The following is a 20,679-nucleotide window of genomic DNA, read 5'->3' on the forward strand; positions in this document are numbered from 1 at the left end:
CATTAAGTGATATAGTTGGATACAAAATACAACACTATGATTGGTCAACAACAATTATGCAATGTTTTCTTAGTTCAAATTTAGTGTGGAGTTCAAGTTTAAATCCTGCTTTGTTCATGGAAAAAAAACACGATGTATTGAATGACAGAATAAAGTATTCAATAATAACAATTATCGACATGGACATAATGGTTACTAAGTCAGATACACTGTAAGCATTACAAACACTTGTCAGAAATGCATGGCAACAAGGCGGTTGTTGAGGATTGCGTACTTTTTATTCAAGTTACGTAATTGTAAAGAGATGGCACGGACGAATTACGAAATATAATTTCAGTGTCTGACTACTAGTATTTATATTTATTTATTTGTTATTGATAAGTGTGATTTTATATTCGTTTAATAAACATATATGGCTCCTTTTGGTTGTTTTTTGCTTGTAAGGGTCATTTTAACATTTCGCTTTCTGTTTCTTTTCCGGTTTAGGAAAGTACAATAAGTATATCTGGTAGCACGAGCTGTATGCAGTATTTGCCACCTCTATTGTTTAATCTGACACGGCGCGAACACAAAGCATATTTATATTCTGTATTGTTTTTAGGTACGAAGCATCACAACCACGCTTTGCGCCCCCACAATGAATAATTAACTAGGGTTAATTATGTTTTGAAACCTACCAAAAGGTGACAGCGTTGCTTGGCAACACAGATATACTTCCCTATCTAGTCAAAGATTAACTCGCGAGTCACTATAAAACCATGCATTTACTGGTTAAAACCACTCATTTTATATTATCATATGAAAGCAACTGTTTTAGACACAATAACAACGGTGTAACATCTAAAGGAGATACTGCGTCGACAGACTGGTTTTGTAGTTCGTTTGCACTTTTAAAAACAACAGCGGATAAACACAGTTCATTCGTGTCATATGGGCATGTCATTTGTTGGAATGACTCGCTGTGTCATCCAATCATAACACCTGACAGTACTTGGGCACTTCGTCGTTGTTCATCAATCCCCAGACAATCAAAAACACTCGTAAATTATGATTAGTAGTAGTAGAATGTAACAAACCTGCAATATCGCAGACAGATCAGAGATACCAACGGTGTATATTCAGTGTCACCAATGGCTATGGTTCAGTTGAGGTCGCGACGTGGGTGTCCATGGTCAAAGGTTATTTTTTTGAAGAATCGCTGCTATATACCCAACGTACATCTCGTTTTATTAAATTTGTTACATTTCATGTCACCTAAAGCTTCTCAACTTTTTTCTACGGTAATCATAGTCATAAAATAGAAATACTGTGTTTGATTACACGAGTCCCTTGTGACGTATAGTACAACGCATGTGAAAACTGTGTTAAGAACTAAATTGGAACGTGCTCCAATGACTGAAAGGCTTTGGTCAGACTTAAACTACTTCCGAATAGATCGATTTGTCATAATCCCTCTCTAATTAGCAAAGAGGTTAGCTATTGTGATATTCAAAAAAGGATATTTTAACGAGTACAAATAAACCCGTCACTTGAATTCAAACCAAATTGATAGTTTTAATAGTAATGACAGTCTAACAACTAAATAATGACGTCAAGTACTGTTGGTTACCATAAGAAAGCCGCGGTAAAGTAGACCTTCATTGGAGTATTCCGTAGCATAGAAATACACCAATCAGCGCCCTCCTAACATTTTAGCAAACCATCAATCTACTTGTGGAAGCATCACACCCGTGCTTTCGTTCTAAGTTAACAACTGATTTGTCATTTACTTTCACGACGGTTTTACATAGCATATAAATCATAACCCACATAAAGCCGTGTGTATGTATTTGTCGACGAATAGACCTAGCTCAAGCCATTCCATTAGAGCGCGTTCGTTCCATAACAATGTCATGTGATTAATTTAGCGTAGACGTGTGATCACCTGACCAGCGCTGGGTACACGATATAACGGCAATTACCGTTAGGTTTAGCGACTTTACGAACCGTTACGAAAGAATTTGCTCGTTCGAAAGTATGTTTAAAGTATAGCGGGAAAATACTTTACCGATTGGGAATGCCATAAAGAAATTTTAGTTACAAACTAAAAACAGAGCAATAGATAAACCAAGAATAGATTATTATTTATTATGACTGACGGTTTTTTGGTATTGCCGCAATGTAATCACGACAATACATGTAATTTGTGTGCCCATATTTTCCCGATTATATAGGTGAGCAGCCATCTATTGATAGAAAATACCTATTTTAATTATATTTGATTCAATGAACTGTATAATATGTATTACTTTGATTTATTTCATTTGTTATGTATTTCGACAATTTTACCTTCTTGTTGTTCTTGTGCAGACAGAAAAAATACTGTCTAACAAAAATCACCATATACACACTGGTTTTAATCTCGTTGGTTGTAAGTAAATTACGGAACGTGTATTGGCAAGTTCATTTAAAGTTTGTCAACTGGACTTATTTTATTCATCGATATTAGTTTAATAGAGCTCACAAAGAATTGTTCAATAATGGTTTGCATTAATTGGTTAGCAATAAACCCTATATACTGTTGATGACGTAGTAATAATTTGTTTAATTGCCTAGTGCAATATTTCAATTACCTTTGAGTTCCGACACGTAGACCAAGAAACAAAATGTTTACCCCGTGGAAATTTGCAATATGACATATGTATATCATGACGCAAGTAAACATCTATAAATTGGTGTAAATAAAATGTAGTGTTTTCATGTATGACATGTTTTATTATTTAGAATTTACGAGTACATGCTGCTATAATGTAAAGAACATAACACTCCACATTTTAGTTCATAATTTACATATAATGGGTATTAATCTACATATATGCAATATAACATATCGTTATGTTTCATTACTTATGGAATATGGGAAACTGAAAATCGTTAATAATGTTTCTGTCAAATACAATGCTATTTCATATGTGAATATATGACATTCATTCATGTCACTGATAACATGTCTTTCCGTATAGTAAAATATTTACTAAAATAGTTCTTCAAATCTATTTATATATATACATGGTCAAGTGAACGTGTTGAATACTTATAACCGACCCAGTCATGACATTTTACAATGTTTTGAATGGTTCATCTGAGACGTTGCACTAATTATCTGTCACGTTCGAAGTAAGGTCCAGTCTGAGACACATAACAGGACTGAGATTTGAAATAAATCTAAAGCAGAATAGAGTATAATTACGATGCAAAATGGGTTTCCATATAAAGAGAATGACATTGACAAAATAATTCATATAAAACTATTCGCGGGGTATACGAGCATGGTCACTTTCTGGTTCCTTTCGTTTAAATCCAAGAAGCGATACGGTACTCTTATCTCTTGAAATAGCTGACGCTGCCTCTCTTTCCATGGTCGATATCGGTTCTGACTTTACAAGTTCTTTCGTCGACGTCTCTGGTGGAGGTTTGTACACTATTAGAGATCCTATAATTGCAAGTACGGCTATGCCAACGGCTAATCCAACAGTTACAAATTTCAACCCGAACGTGTGGTTATCGTAGATCCAGCATATTCCCGTATCGCCACAGACCTCTTGCCACACCAGACAGAAACTGTCAATCACTGTACCGATCACAATTGGTCCTGGAATTGATCCTGTGAAATCGAGTTATACAGCGTGTTTATTACACTGCAGTCTTGAACATGAGCTCAACCATGTGGCAATGGTAGACCGCATCGTCAGTGTTATAGAACTACGTCTAATCGAATATGTTGTTTGTGTACAAACTTAGTTATGATAACTTACCAAAACATCGATAACAAATTGAAGATACTCCTAGCGCGTGCGATCTCTGCCGATCTGGTACACATCTGACAATTTTAGAATGAATTCGGCATTAGTTAATTCATTTACTCCTACAATTACCAGAGAAAAACATGTTTGTAATCCGCCGCAAGAAAGGCAACATCATAAAAGAGATACTCACCTCAGAGTCAGAATTGAACTTGGAGCCAGCATCAGAAAACCCATCAGCAAAATGATAAAGAACCCTACAATAAACACAGGAAGTTGCCAACATTCGGCTTCGCACGTTCCCGATACAGCTTCCGGTGAATCAGCACTTCCGTTGTCAGAAGAAATGCAAGAGCAGTTGTAATATGTCTAAGAAAAAAGTGTATATACAAACAATAAACAACAATTCGTTACTCAAACATAACTCGGTGTACGCCTAATTATATATTATAAAACTACCTCTTGTAGAAAATGTTTAAGTACAATATCACTGAATTATGAGTCTTAGGCTGTTATTGGTTGCTATTTATATTGTGTTAGGTTAGACACAACTCATATAGTTTGTCCGTGTCACTAAACCAAACTTACAAGCTAACATAACATTTTTACATCTGTAAAAGTGCCAAATAACAAGGCATCTCAGGACAACGTCTTTCAGATGCATCTGAGTACTTAATAAAAAAAAAGGTGACAGAATTGCGTTATGTTACTAACAGTATTGATGGAATATAAAAGTGCTGATAATAGTTGTAACCTAGTTAATATTATTATACGTATGTCACCCTAACGCCATAAGTTACAAGGTGCCGTAATTTTCTGGAATTTTACGGGGTATTTTCACCCTACCATATTAGGAAATGCGAATTCCAAATATGGAATATGATTACGTGAGTAAGCATTCTCTAATAATAAACACAGACATGGCTGCCACCAGAGGTTGACCGGACTCCACACAAAGAAGTTCACTGATTCTGTTCTAAACATTTTGAATTTCGGCATTCCCATGATGTGTCCTTGGAAGGAAAATATGTATAATAATATACTCAGACAGTACGCCGCGCATCGACCTCCGCTGCGCGTCGGTCGATACTACAGCTGTACTGTCTTCGTGCATACTTTGAGGTATCCTCGAAATAACCTCATATTATTCACGTACTTTTGAATAGATTTATCAGTGTCATAGTCGTTTTCATCTGTCTCTTTTAGTCACATTCGTTTGTGTTTAAGTAAACGAAATAGACTTTTACTTTTTATACTTAAATCCTAGTTGTTATGAATCCCGTGTTAGGGCTATCTGGTGAGCATATAAATGTCTGGAAAAAAAACGCTTCATGTAGCCTCATTATTTTTTGAAAGGATTCCCTCATCACCATCCGGCGTATCCAGGCAACCAGCATAGCACGCATCAAAATATAACAGATTATTGGTTCCACAGACTGGATCGTAAGTCTCAGTACCAGCACAACCACACATACAATTACATGGATGGTTAAGGTTGACTTTTTCAATATCACCCGTGCTGAAAATATTATACAGCCAATATATATTAGCGTTAGCGTTATGTTCAACATTTGCTTCTTTCAGAAAATGAGGTAACTAGGCTTACAGTTGATTTTGTATATTAAACCAGTTTAATGAATTGACCTGGGATTTGTATTGATGTCCCATTACGTTTCCAGCATGGCTGGGGGGAGTAATTTAGACAGGTCAATATATGATATACCCCATTCAACTGATTCAAATGGACCACACGTAACAAACTTACTCTGAACTATTGTGTGATGCGATTACTCCAGCTATTTGTTGTTCCGGACACTGCAGCATGAATATTGGGAACAGACAAAATACCACTACTGCCGCAACTAGACAGAGTCTTGTTGCACCTATGATTTTTAGGCTAAATTTCTTCACGATCCATCAACCGAGCAAAGTTCCTCCAGCAGCGCTCGGCAAGGCTGTCAACCCTTGAAAAATGGAAATAATTCGCACCGTTAAACGAAACTTATTCAGAATATTCGAACATGAGCAATCGAACTCAAATTATACTCACCGATAACCAGACCAGCTTCAGACGCTGTTAGACCAAACTGATTCTCAAAGAACTTAATAATAAAAGGAAGTAATCCAACCAAGACAAATGTCATAGCCGTTTTACTAACGAGTACGAAATTGAAAAACGGGTTTTTGAAAAGCATTTTGGTAGCTGGCCACATGTCTTTCCATCCTTCTCCGAACGAGGCTCTTGTTTGAAGTAATTCAGTGTCGTCATTGTGGTGGGCCTGTGACTGGCGTTCATCCTGGATATGTTTTGTTCCTAGGAGAAAACATAAAACCTTAGTTTAATTTTAATTGAATTCGCAACGCAATTTCTTTTTTTCAGCTGCATGAGAGAATACTTAAACTTTGATGACGTGTATACTACACCTGGTAATTCTGGAGGAAATGCGCCAGTGGGTGATGCTATGATCCATGCTGCGATCCAACCCAATATAAAGCCAATTCACCATGCACCGACCCAGTTAGGATCTGAATTATCTATCGTCAAACTATAAAAAAATTGTATGTTCCTCTTATGCTATATGTTTGAAATATGAGTCGGTAGTTCACCAGGGAAGCCTATCACCATGAGTAGTAGTTACAGCCAACCCGAGAATACAGGGTTTCGCTGATAGGTGACCGTTAGTTGAGGAGATGGAACATACTTCAATATTATACTTATTAGTACTTATAGTCCCTTCATGCAAGTATCATGTCTGACACATACAATTGCTAAATGCTGCCGATCATCTATAATTATATGTATTCATGTGCGTGTATTATATTGTAATACATGTATAGAACGCAATACCCTACTTACTCGTCTTGGTGAGAAAATAAGAACCAACCAGGAATCCAATGGTAGGGCCAAACACGGAGCATGCACTCAATATACCTGTGGGAATAAACAGCATATTAACCGAGTGTTTGTTCGGGTTCAGTGTCCAAGAACGTCATTTATTCTGACATTACACTCATTTTTGTGTTTTAAATCGGTTGTGATAAGGGACGACGTCAAAAGATCGATGTCGGATAAAAAACTTATTTCCTTTAGTTTGGGAGTGGGGGGTTTTGACCTCAAAAAGTTTCCATCCTACAAAAACGATTTTATTTTTTACCGAAGTCAAAAAAGTCTTGGAGTATTTGTAGTTCGTTTTTTTTCTATCCAAGCATGGACAGAAATAACCGAAAAGGGAAAAAAACAGAAAAATGGTTTGGTTTGAGTGTAAATATGTGCGTCAAATGAGGTGCATTTGTAAAATCTTTTTACACCCACCCGACAACCAACTGCTATGCTATACTACTGTCCGATTATCAATTTGTATTTAATGGTAAATGTAGTCTGACGCCATGACCAATATTTATCAATTAAGTTTCAGTGGGGGATAGGGGGGTTTGGAAAAAAACTAAAGGAATTAAGTTTTTTATCCGACATCGATCTTTTGACGTCGTCCCTAATTACTCATTTTTATCGCTGGGTATGCCATTCCAGAGGGCGCTTAGCCGTAGATGAATATAAACCATAAAATGCGGTGGTTATCACGAAGCGCAGGATCGAAGCTTGTGTAAATAAATAATGTATTTTACACGCGTAGTATACGTCGCAATGAGTCCCATATCGAATAGGTCGCAACGACGATCACCGCCCTTTAACCTATGCCCACTTATGTACAAACTCATAAATGTATCTGGCGAACAATTACAATGATTTCTAAGTTTTCAGCAAACTTAAAATACATTCTAAATCACAATAAATTTTTCAAACGGATTCTTTTCCTAACACGCACAACAAAATACTGGAAGTAAGCATTGCCTCGCAAAGCAGTAATAACAGCTAACATAATGTGTTTGCATCGATTTGATTCGTATGTATGGTTTATGACATTACCTAAGAACCAAGCCGATCTGCTGTGGGATGTATTCTCATCAGAAAATACGTATCCCACCGTATATATAGGTGATGCACCAATTCGATGGAGCACCTGAGCAATGAGAAAAACGAAAAAATAATATGACAGGTCTCCCCGCTCCTCTTCTTTGCAGTCACTTATTATTTGTGAAGTGTTTCTACCAGGCACACAGAGAGTGTCCTCGTCCCCGTACGCAGAGTCGTAATCGTACAGACCAGTAGTAAAGTGTGGGATAGCCCACGTTAAGGATCCGCACCCCATGATTACAGCTCCAATGCCAAGTACTCTGGGTTTATTCCTCGTGGCACCGAAGTACGAGACGAATACAATGAGAACCATGACTGTAAAATCGTAAGTGGCCACGATGATACCCAGAGCCAAGCTGCTGAGTCCAAATCGGATTTCAATGCTTGATAAACTGATATACACTATCCCGTTGATGACAAAGCCCTGTATGAACATTAATGTTCCAAGTACCCCTACTAGCCAGTTAGATGTTCTGAAGCGTTGAACCCATAGAGGCCGTATGGTAAGCCATCCACAAAGTAGCGAATTTAACTCAATCTCGACGTCCGTTGTTAGCCAAAGAAACAGAACCACGTGGACTTTTACCGGAGTTTCCTTTATCAATATTGACATCTGCATTTTTAGGACCGGAATTCTTTCTCGTCGTATCTGTCTCAGTCATTGTCAGCAGCAAACTGAAATTAGAATATATCAGTAAATGATTGTACAGTACGTATGGAGACGTTCATCAAGTGTAACTATTTGGAGCCGATAATGTATCATCAATTCTATCAGAATGAAATCGGGCTCACTACTTTTTCTGAAAACTAATGTTTTAGGTATATTCTTTAGAATTTCAGATTTGCTGCACATGACAAGAACATCATTATAAATAGGTTTACTGTAGAACTCTACAGCTCTAAGTTGCATTGTAGCATTCTTAAAACTCGTTATTTTGCCTCTGCACGAGTAGTTTGGTGTGAACGATAATTCGATTAGAGTATTCTGTTGGTTTCTCATTACTTACCAAGTTTTTAATCGACTGAATTAAACCAAGCTCAATTCTCTTAGTGTGAAATGATTGTCTCAAAATGAAATTCGAACGAACGTTGTGCAAATGTGTGTGGAGGAGGGATGTTTGAGCTGAACATTGTTGACTTTTTATGTACAAATATCCGTAATTTATACTCAAAACAAATTGGTTCAAGTAGTCGTATGGACCTATAAATTTATGTGGTGGGCACGAGAAAGGACGAGGACGCAACATGATGAATAGCATTTAATACTGAGATAAAAGTTGTCAATGAAGTTTCACTGTGAGCGCGCTAAATTCACCATGTGCCAGGTCAAAATATTTACATTGAGCTATGTTTAGTCTTAATTCAAGGCTCCGTACTCGAGCATGCCAGAACGTTCTTGGAAACCATTATGAAACACAATAACCACATACTGGCAGTCAAAAAGCGCATCGTGATCATGTCACTTGTAAGCTACTTGATACATCATCAAATTTTAGAAGGACATCAATGATTTCAGTAACACATGGTTTGCACGATGAATAACATGCGTTACTGTAATAGACACGCAGATAAGCATGTTCGTTAGCTCGTACATTGCCAAACCGTGTGAATGGTTGCAGCATCATTACAGATTTCGCAGGCGAACTTCAACGACGATACCCCGATTGTGTGGCTCAGCAATTCAATTGTCCAATCATGGTTAATTCATTCTTTTCATGAGGGCCAGGTGATTCCAAATTGGATACAAATATCATTGCAAATCTCTGTTTTTAACATTAAAAATACCAGAGAAAACCGACAAAACAAAAACAAAAAACAGCGGAATCTCCCATGTAATCAATTACAAACAGCGGACAATCGGACTTTGGGTTATACCTTCGATGAACCGTCCTTCATTTAATGAAGTTACTTTTGTGTCATTCGTTAAAAATCATCTTTTACGTCGTATGATTAAAAAGTTCATTCATTGTATCGAAATTGTTCACAAACCATTGATTTAGTATCAAATTTACATACCTGGAGTGCCACCGGATTTGCTACGTTGTCTTCTTGGTTGTGTCAGTGGTCTTGTTTAGACACGTGACGAGCGTTATCACCAGTAACAGCTGAGGGCGTCTTTTCCTGTATATGGGTCAGAGGTTATTTGATCCTTTACGTGCAATGTACTACCACGACCTCACCTACTTTTATATTGTTTGTATTTGACGTGATATTCGTTTCTTATGCAAGGGGAGTGTAGAAACGTATGTCATCCACGCGTGCGTGACTAGGGATAGTCAGTATACAAGACCTATTTTGAATTAAGGTTGTTTATTTTAAAATGTGGGTTTCCTAGGATTTAGCAAATTGTATGCAGATTCTTACCAGATGAAACCGTATTATTGTTAGTGAAACTCCGATCCCTGAAGTGTGGTTCAAAAAATATACCACAGCTATATAGAAAGAAAACACAAAAATCATCACGCCTTTTATGTCCTGTGGATGGCTACTTTACCGTTCAGGCTACTTTCTCGTGTTGCAAGATGAATTTGTGAAAATTATTGCTGGCTGTCACAATATTTCAGACAACACAACATTTCATATCTTCTATTGACATTTCAAGCATAACAGATCGTTTTTGTGAGTTGCCAGACAACCTTTTCCCCTTAAAAAATTATAGTTTAATCTTTTCAGACAGCTTTAATATTGTAACTTTTAACAAAAGTTTCCAACCTACCATACACATTTTTTTTTCAATTTACAGATATTTTTCAAGAACCAACGTCACGCCTTTAAAAGCAATTGTCCCATCCTTGCAGATAATTAAAGTTCAGGCAACATTCTTGTATTCAATTTTTTTTTTAACTTTACAGTGGGTTTTGTTTTCGTTCCCCCTTCTGAAGTGACTTTCTAAACTTGCAACTACTTTTGTGACTTTTCGTTTACTTTTTCTATCTTCTAATGCAGTTTTCCCATCTTGCAGACACATTTCAGTCTTCTTCCCAACCTTCCAAGTGATGTGTGAACGTAACATTAGATTTTCATGATGTGCGACATTAGTCACTTTATCTATTTAATCTGTGGGACACGCGCTGATGGAGAGATACGGTACGTTCATGACCAGCTGATCACTTGGAATCACACCCCATGTGGTTTGTTTAAAAATTAATCCTGTTGTACCTTCTATCTGAACATCACGTTTTGTTCAATGATAGAGGTGTTTCTATTATTCAATCTCCAATTAACCAACCACTTCTCCAAACAAGTAACCTGTAGAATGCTGTGTGGGTAATATTTTTATATTGATTTTTGTTGCATTTGCAGCAAATAGTTACCAAACAATGAGAAATCTATAGGATTGGATATACCTCTCAGCTGGCTTCACATGCATAGTTCAAGACTGCCTAACCGGTGCTTATACCAGGATTTAGTTGCAGCACTGTGGTCTGTGGTTACAGCTTCATTTTCCGAGTAATCACAAGAAATTGACATTACAATAGAAAATAAAAGACTGGCACCCCCATACAATTAATAGCAAGTGAAATTCCTGGAATTGAAACATAGATTTTGAAGTCACTGGTGTAGGCATTGAATAACTTCAAGTTGGCATAAAGACGAGGTAGTTTATTTAATCAGTGCTGAACTAGAGGTTGAAATTATAATTAAGTTCGTTGTCATATAATTTGTTTATTTAAATTTCTCCTGAATTCAAATAGAATACACTGGTGAAAGGATGTTTTTGAGGTGTGGTTACATTGTGTATGGAGTGGTAGGGTTGGGTGTCATATATTTTTTTCATTTTCAACTCTCATGAAATCACACAGAATTTCACTTAATTTATTTTCGATGAAAAGTTTTCAAGCATACGGTGTGAATCAAATTTTCACTGTGCTGTGTCAAGTCTCAATAGAGTATGAGGGAAATGGCATTTTCACTGGAATTTATTTTAGCGGAAAAATGTTCACAGTGAAAGGTAGTATTCCACATTATTACATATATACTGCAGTTTATTTTGATTCGTCCCTGAAATCAAAATCGGTACTTCCACACCCCATATGCAAATGAGGTCTGAGAGCGAATAAAGTAGTCCGTTCAAGAGTAGCGTTTTTCGAAACATAGCAGAAATACACAATATTTAGAAGTACGATACTTTACGTTTGGGTACATGAATATATTTGCCGAGTGAAATGAAATTTGAACAACAGTAATGGTACTTCTAAGCAGTAACTTATTTTGACTAAAACTAATTTGCATATCACCCGTGCAATGATGTTTTTGGTATTTTCACGGTCAATATGCAAATGAACATTGTATTGGCGATTCGCTCCACTTGGATTGCCCTTAAAATCACTTTAATTTTGTGTATCTGTGTGTGTGTGTGTGTGTGATTTCTAGTGTTTTCACGTATTAATTCTTCTGTGATTTGTTTGGCTTGGCCGATTTCGCTCAAACTTAGCAGGTAGGTCACACCTTCACCCTAGTTATCAGGAAATGTATCTCCTACAAATTTTGGATACAACACCTCAGGCATAGCTCATTTTGCTCAGCTTGAGTGTGGGCACAAAGTTACTATTGGTAAAATCTGAAAACAAATTCTGACCACCGTTTCCATGGAAACAGCCAACAACTGAATTTTTTAATACCTTCACGCCAAATGTATCACACCCTACATTTCTATGATTAAAAAGCATGGACGTAGCTCATTCTAATCCGCTTGAGTGTGGGCAACAATTTACTGAGATTTTTTTTGGCTTGGCTAATTTTGTTTATAATTGACAGGCAGGTCGTACCGTCACTAATTGGCAAAACAATCCTGGTCCACAGCTACCATGGCAACAGCCAAAAACTGTTTTTTGAATACTTTCGACCCCAAATTTATTACCTCCCACTAGTCTTGTATTCATGCCTTTTATTTTGGCTACGTTGCACACCGGTAAGAGATCACTGACGCCGACATTGTTACAGTGTATCAACGTAATCCCGACGCAACTTTGAACTTTGAATGAACTGTAAATGCTGCCTGCAATCTAGAAAATACTATCGGTTGGAAATAATAAATTTAAGGGATTGTTCAGTTACTCTGGCCTGGGGGGGGGTCGGCAGATTCCATTTTGTCAGCTGTAAATCTCAGTTGACCCACCCCTATCAACAACAAAAAAGTGGGCGACCCCCTAACATTCATATTTTAAAACATACTGACCCCCCCCCCCGAAAAACAAAGAAACATTAACAGTTTTGGCTCTGATATGATTACAAAATGTATGACGTGCATTGAAAATATCGTGGTTTGCCGTAATTTTTAGTGTTTGCATTTAATAGACCAGTCACCTTAGGAGGGGAGGGGAAGCATAAAGCCAAAAACCGACTACAGAAAAGGCTGCAGGAAGTAGGGAAATCTATGCTGCTAAAGATAGTAAATAAAAACAAAGCTGTGGAGTACTCACTTGATAAACGCCCTTATAAGATAGGAAAAGAGGATTTGAATCTAGGCGGTTTGAAAACTAATTTGGATTTAATATATCTTTCATATCTTATAGACCAGAGAAAGCTTTACACCTGAAGCACAGTCTGTGCTTATGAAAACAAAGGACACTTTGATTTTTGTATAAATTTGTGTTGGATTTTGGTATTTTACAGAGCAAAATATGCATATTTAAAAGTTAAAAAAAAAACAAAAAAAATATTTATTTATATACATGAATTCATTTAACTTTTTTGATTTGCTGAACAAAAACTGTCACTGCTCTTTGTACTAATTGCTGTGTTTTTCCGTCTCCAGCTACAATTGGATAAATCCAGTAAATATCTTATACAATGGTGACTTCAGACTTTAAATAAAATAATCTGATATCACATGGACTTGGGATGTGTTCAAAACTTAACTGTATAATTGCATGGGGCTCTGCCGCATTGCATAATCTGTTAGTTATTTGTCAACTTCAACCCCAAAATATTTAGCTTATAACATTTTTTGCATCAACAAATTTATAGGCAATATGGGTAATAGTTATTATTAAGAACACATTTGTACGATTAACTTTTTAATCTATTGTTCTGAAATAAAATTTAAAAAAATATATGAATAAGCGCGTGTGTGAATTGTGGAAAACAGGGTGATCCCCCCCCCCATTCGCAAAATCAAAAACAGGGTAACCCCCTACTGATCCACCCCCAGGCCGAAGTAACTGACCAATCCCTAACAACAGCATACGTCCTAGCAATAAAATAAAATGACTTCTAAGGACTGAATGTTTTTTTGCGAACTTTGTATACGGTGCCCGGTTTTAGTTATAAACCGACGTTAGCTTCACGTTCATGTCCTACCATGGCAACAGCCGAAAACATATTGCTAGTTTTTTTTTTAGTGGAGTGGATCGCCAACCGGCTTGTTTTCATTGGCAAAATCGTTCAGCAACATGTTTGGCATATTAGGTGTACATCACATGGACTACTACGATTGAGAGAACTTTATGTATGTTGAATGAGTTTTATAAACCCCGAAGGGCTCTTGGAAGATCCACCCGCAGTAAAATTAGCGATTGCCATGGAGGCGCAACCATCAACATCAAAATCCCAGGAGGTTTCTGCTGGCGACGTTACCCAGTTCCAAATAAAGATCACCAACGCCAAATAAGCAACATTTTAACCGTAATCAAGATTAATTCAATCCACGGCTAACAAGCAACATCACAAGTGAAGTTGTAGCGTGAAGCTCAGCGACTACTGCTGACAACGTAGGTCATGCTTGCGTGCCTTCACCATTGTATTCAAACGAATCACGTGGTGTGCCGTTCTCTTTCAAACCCGGGATTCGATCAATAGGGGAGTTTCAGTAAAAAAAACACATTGCAAATCATGCAAATTCAACATTTTTAAACCAGTATACTAAAACAGAAATGCTCAGCGATGCAAAAGAAGGATAGATGTTACTTTTCATTATACACATCTCTGTTGATACAATCCCTCACATATTCTATTCCCAGTTATACCTGCGTAAATGGACTAGCCTCTTTTGATGTTGACATTCAGACTAAAATCACGTGACAGGCTGTTAAAATTGGCTGTTGCATACACTTTCGCCGGTCTGGAAAATGTGTTTAGTTAGCTCTCATTCAAGTAACAATGCGGATTTCCCAGTAGGAGTGAAACTATTCGACTCTGCCATTAAAAAATAGGGGTGTTTTGACCAAAAAAACGAATAACCCTGGAGTGCACACAACACACTGAATTTCGGAACAAATCTTGCATTATTTACAGCAGCAGAATACCACAGAAATATCAGACGAAACATGGAAACACTATATATATGTATTTCGACCTGAACCCTCTCTATTGCAATTCCAGGAATTACCCCCCATATGTGCAACCATTTTCCACAATGGTACCACCCAAGCCTGAAAACAAACTCTTAATACCACGCTGAAGCGTTTGGTAACAACCAACCAAATATTGGCTATTGCATTATGTTTTTGAAAACATACACAAAAGATGAAAAAAAAAAGAAATATATAGACTTAATATAATAAAACAACAATGTACATTGCCTTATCTACTCCCAAAAGCCGAATAATAATTATACTATGCGAAATTACTGGTGACATCTATATGTAAAACAAGCAAATAACTTAAGAAAATTTCATTCTGTAATGTTACATATGCAAATAGTTTTGAATATCCATATGTAATTAGAATATCCATACCAAACATTATATTTGTAAACATGAAAATTTATATAACACTATACATGTATCTGTCTGACTCCACATTTAGTATTGGATAATTGCTGACAAAGAGTGAAATATTGACAATGTGATTACATGTGTTATTACAAAGAGAGTCGCAACGTTGTAGGAGAGAGATGTTGCGCTTTGTCGGTTACCAATTAACATGGGTCAAAAGTCATTGCGTTGTGTGGACCAATTACCGCTACACATTGCTGCAGCAAAAACAACTAGACACCACTAATATTACAGTTGCTCATACGAAAATTATTCGAAAATATTATGTATGTGATATCAGTAATATGTGTTTGCTTCTTTTTTTTCTACCAAGAGCTTTTCCACACATATATTCTCTGATTTTAAATGTAATCATAGTCGTTATTACGAGCATATGTATATGGTGCCCTCAATAAGACACCAAAGTGTGTCTTGTTGGTCAGCCATATGAGAGGTGGTTTAACTGTCTTGCAATGAAGTGTGCCCTCGACGTGGTGGTTTCAATTCAAGTGCTTTCTTGTGTGTTTTTTTAAATATTCTCGACATTAGTACTCTGCTTATTCATCAATGTGGCGGCTGGTATCTACAAATATTCCAAATTTTACCATTCGTCTGACAGATTCTTATGTAATAAAATTATAGCTACTTCATGATTTACCCCCACTTTGTTGCCCGTAAGTATCTTAGTTCTCACCCGACAACTTTTATTTTTACCCTTTGTGGTTGCCAGATGGTGTAAATTCCCTCGTGTGTGACTTTTGTTCGCAAAGTTATTGTGAATACCAAAAGATTGATATAAGGTACGCAGACTAATTTTCAATGGCTCATTCATACAAATCAAATAATTGAACAAGTGGATTTTGGGAGGGGAATAATTCAATGAAACCTCGTCTCGTTTGTAAGAAGTACTTCTCATGCAATCAAAACACCAAATATTACTCGTCTGTTCATTATGTCTGCACTAACTACAAATCTCTGTATCTACATATCTGGAGTGACATGGGACAAGGGTTATCTTTAGCGACAACAAAGGACATCTCACTTTGTATAGAGGTCACTGTACCGTTCATGATAATACTGTGACTTTTAATCTACTTTTAATTGTTGTTGTTTTTTTTGGTAACTTTGTACATTATTGGGTTCACATTAAATTAAAATCTCACTAAATAGGTAGGAAAAGCGTTACAGATACAGATAAATAATTTGTACTCGAATATAAACTGGATAACATAGAAATGTAATATACTCGGAAACTAATCGGAGTGCTCAGGATTGGTAAATTTACCGAATGCAAATATCACAAAAACACAAGAATTTCGATATTTCTAGCTTCACTATTGGATAATGGAAACTTGTTTAGTATTGAACTTGTAATCAGACATCGTGTCAGTGAAATGTATATTTAAAAAAGAATCTTTAGCCAATGCCATGGAATATCCTGCCCGGCCGTTTAAAAGAAGTTGACAATAAACAGATACACTTTCAAAACGGAGCTGGTCGATGGAATATCAACGTCAAAGCAATTGTTTTTCGAAAAGTTTATGAAACAGTTCTCAAAATGACAAAATATATACATCAAACCCTCAATAGAAATGAACAATTTTGATAGGAATCAACATAAAGTATCTACATATCACAAATAATACAGTAGTAAACATCATTTTTAATAAAAGGGGTCTATTTTAGTTATTATCAGTTCATTGGCAAAATATTAGGCACAGAAAATGTCAAACTCACTGAAATGAATCAGTCAAATAATTGACTATTTTTTAAGCATCAGGGGTTTTAATACTTAAGAATCTGTCAAGTTGCGCCAAGTTGAGTGTTGATGTCAGACTGAGTGATTAATTGAATGAAGCAAGAAAGGTTCGATCATCCTAAATATGGGTGAAAAATGTGATTCTAATGAAGGAAAATCGCGTAGCATTGTTATCAATTAAAATTGTTTTTTTTTCAAGTTTTCAGGCTATATCTTGTTTTCTAGTATGGTTCCGCTGATCTCATTACTCGGATCTGTTTTCGTGTATCCAAGAAGTGACACTGTGCTTCTCTCCTTTTGTTTATCTAAGGTTGTTGTTGAGTTTCCAATAGTCGATATGGGTTCCGTGTTGGTTGAATCGATCTTTTCTTCATTAGATGGCTCTGGTGGAGGCTTGTAGGTCAAGAGAGCACCCAGGGAGCAAAGCATAGCAAGGCCAGTGAAAGCTGCTCCGAAAACGACGAATCTCATGGCAAAACCGTGGTTATCATATATCCAGCATGTGCCAGTATCTCCACAGTCCTCTTGCCACATTACGCATGCACTGTCTACCACTATACCCATCACAATTGGCCCTGGAATAGCTCCTGTGGAATTAGATTAAGTTAAACACTGTTAAACAAATGAATCACTCAACTACCTCAATATATGACATACATTACATTCAATTGTGATAATTAATTGCTGGACAAACGACAAATTACATATTTTCTTCTTGATTAAACTGATGCCAATGTACTCACCAAAAAGCCGGAAGCTGATCGAGCAAAGTCCAAGGGCATGTGACCTTTGCTTATCTGGTACACACCTAAAGAAATTTAAAACGTATATGTATCTTTCTTACACCTGTAATTATAATTTACCTTTTTCAGGCGTTTATCGAAACATTAGTGATCAACATACTAAGATAATTCGGAGCAACATTACACACTGACCTCATTGGTAAAATATTACTTGGAGCAATCAACAAGAACATTGTCAGCAAAATGAAGAAAAACCCTACAATAAACACCGGTAGTTGCCAGCAATCATCGTATGTGCACTTCCCAGATACAGCTTCCGGTGAGTCACCACTTTCGTTTTCCGAAAAGATGCAACTGCAGTTGTAATAAGTCTAAGAAACACATGTATAAAAATAACTATTAGCCCATATAAATAACTTGCATGGGTCATTCTATTCTGATATCAACCCAAGTGGTCAAGTGTATCGCCCGCCGACGTGGATTTTATACACCTGGGTATACTCAATTATTCATACTGTTGTAGGATCTAGGTCTAGTAACTTTCTGTCTCGGATAACTTCTCGGATAAGCTCTTCCGCTCACGTGATTTGGTGGCCATATTGCTCTTTTATTTTCAAACACCTCGGAATAGTCTATTTCCGACACTTCTGGGAGTCAAGACAGACTAAAAGCAACACTGGATATGGGCTACTAAGTTAAGTAATGATTAATATAGCAGCTACGTGACATTTGCCCTCATATTTTAATTAACGGAAGATGGTATAAAAACAGATTTACATTAATTTTGCTGAGAACCATGAAGCACATTGATTTATGTATAGCATGTAGGATCTATGTAACAAGTGATTTGAGATCTTAACAAGATATAATATGGTTACTGTGTCGATGTTGATAATGCCTACCTCTCCATCATCCGGGGTATCCAGGCAACCAGCATAGCATGCATCAAAATATAACAGATTATTGGTTCCACAGACTGGATCGTAGGTCTCAGTACCAGCACAACCACACACAGAGTTACATGGATGATTAAGATTTATTACGTCAAGGTCACTCGTACTGAAACAATAATTGTTTTACTGATTATCTTCGAGTCGTCATAAAGAGGATCTGTTCAAGTGTTTGTTTTTCATTGAAATGGGAATTCAATTCAAACTATTTAATGACAAATCGTAAATCATATAAAATCAAGAGAACATTCCCATCCGAGCCATGGTATCGCGAAGCAATGAATAGTGCGGCGACCTTATAATGGCTTACAATGCCATGACATATGGGAATGTGACATGCGCGTCAGGGAAGCTTGTATATATCAGTTAAGCACAGGTTCACAACGATATGCTAACACGGTGCTAACACGTTCATGCATAATTTAGTTTCTTGATCAGATGGTACTTTACGCATAATTTAAAGAAGTGAATTTCAATCACTAAAAATTATGATTCCCTGACATCTTGAAAAGAAATTTTATTTGCAAAATATCAAGTTTGTATAAATACTAGCACTAGTGTAAGATACTATGTTGAGGTGTTTTATGGCGGCCAAGATCTCGTTGTAAGTAACGTTCTTTTTTTTTCTCTTTACACAATTTTATTTCATTTGATTACAAACATTACAGTAAACTATAATTACATAATACAAAACGACAAAAACAAGCAAACAAGAGTAAAAAAATAAAACAAAAACAAAATAATTGCTAGTACACTGAAATCAACAAAATTTACACACTATCAGAGATAATAGACCACTTCCGTAAATGTAATTCCAATTTGTTTTTAGATATAGCTATATGCTTTTCAATCTCGCATGCTTCAGTTACCACTTTATGAAAATATACATCACTCGGTAGACTCTTACTCATTTTACAATTATAAATATATTGCTTCCCTAAAAGTAACAATTAATTCGCCAACACTGAAAAATCAGTACAACCTAAAATTATCTGCCTGAGGGAAAGAGCATCTGGACCAAAGATGTTTTTAAATACATCACTAAAGGCAAACCAACATTTTTTTGTATATTTACAATAATAAAAAAGATGGTAAGTAGTTTCCGTTTCCTGATGACAGAACGAACAATTCGGACTACTAACCTTTGATGATTTCATTTTAAAAAGATCATAATTAGTAAACAAAATTTTATGTAGTAACTTAAATTGAAATTCTCTTGATTTCGTGTCGATTGCTGTCCTAAATGGTAAATCGTAATATTTAGACATTTCAGCAAAATTGAGTTTAAAATCTTTTATAAAATACTCTGAACTATTTGGATGAATAGTCTTTGCACGAAGAAAGTTATTTTTTATACAATTTTTACTTAGCACTGATGCCAGTATATTCTTACCATCAATACAAATATTTGGCACTGAATCATACGAAAACCTTCGGATAGGATAGGAAACATGTGACCAAGCTTCCCTCGTGGTTTTTTTAATTGCATTAAAAACACAACCCACAAGATATATTTCAAGTCTGGTTAGGTTATGTTTAGCAGATAAGACAGCAATACTAACGGGTGTTGTAAGTTGTGCAAACCTCCCCTCTGATTGGTTATTGATTACATAGTTAGATTCCTTTGTTTCACCTGTTTGACCTGTGGTGAACTCTGGGCTAGGCAGGCTATTGTCTTCAGTTCAGCATGTGCTTCTGAAGAGTGAAGACGTCTCTGTGTCTGCTCTGAATTGCCCTGCCGCATTGGGTTTTCTGAAACTTGCTAGGTTTGCTAA

General features: G+C 36.4%; 1 pseudogene; it reads right to left on the reverse strand.

The window, feature by feature from the left end:
• Positions 1 to 3,287: 3,287 nt before the first annotated feature.
• Positions 3,288 to 8,374, reverse strand: LOC144354840 (solute carrier organic anion transporter family member 4C1-like; annotated as a pseudogene).
• Positions 8,375 to 20,679: the final 12,305 nt, after the last annotated feature.

Source organism: Saccoglossus kowalevskii, chromosome 14 (genome assembly GCF_978046115.1).
Source record: "Saccoglossus kowalevskii chromosome 14, keSacKowa6.1, whole genome shotgun sequence".
NCBI classification, from domain to species: Eukaryota; Metazoa; Hemichordata; class Enteropneusta; family Harrimaniidae; genus Saccoglossus; species Saccoglossus kowalevskii.